Raw genomic sequence first — 1053 nt, 5'->3', positions numbered from 1 at the left:
CAAATCCCTCGACATTTTGAAATTCTTTGTATCTGGAGCTGCTACATCAACGCAATACAGAAGCAGTCCCATAGAACAGTGTACTTATTATATGATATCAATAAAGATTTTTATTTTCTTCTAAGTCTACAATAATAACACATTATTTTCTCAACCTGTTGCATCACTTTCTATTTTTTTCTATGTTATCAAGTGACGTGACCTCTGCCTTAGTTTACTCGCTCTTGTAACAGTATTATTTTTATATTTTCGTTCATGTCTTTCAGAGAAGATGATGTTAAATAAATAAAAATACAGTCAAAGATGTTATGACCGGCTTCTATTAGATTAATAAAATATTTCTTAATGTTTAATCTGCACCAAAGTGAAAATATGCACGATATTCCTGATGGCTTCTGACTTTTTAATATTAATATTTGAGGTAATAAAGGTAATATCAGTCAACGAAAATAGTAAGAGAATATAAAAAAAGTTGCGAAATAATGTCTCGAAACTTTCCTGTAGTTACAGTACCATCTGCATATTTAATGACGCATAAACCATAATTATTAACACAACGATTCTATACACGGTAAACATCAAAGGACCCCCTCCCCTGGAAGAAAAAGAAAAAGAGAAAGAAAATGGTCGTAAGACTGACGTTACTTTTTTATGTTTTCTATTTTGGTATAATATGAGTTCTCCGGTAAATCCTCAAATCCGCTGGGTGAAAATGAATTTTATTTCTTTAATGTTTACGGTTCAGCGTTTTTCACTATCTAATAAATTAATTAAAATAATGTGAATATTTACAATTAATTCATATGAATGACTACCTACCGAATTTTCCGAATATTATTCTAAATTTCCTTTCTTTTCCGTAAAGAAAACGATTCCAAAATAGGAGTGACTTAAGTATGACACACCTTGTTATCGTCTTACCTTATAAGGTGTGAAATATTACTACAGGTATGATATTCATGCGCTGTCAACGGGACAATTCAGTAGTAACTGCACAACGCTGGCAACACTGCAAAAATATCTTCCGATTTTCGTCTTTATTTTCTTTTTTTC

Source organism: Penaeus monodon, chromosome 27, assembly GCF_015228065.2.
Source record: "Penaeus monodon isolate SGIC_2016 chromosome 27, NSTDA_Pmon_1, whole genome shotgun sequence".
NCBI lineage: Eukaryota > Metazoa > Arthropoda > Malacostraca > Decapoda > Penaeidae > Penaeus > Penaeus monodon.
Note: the sequence above shows the minus strand (reverse complement) of the source record.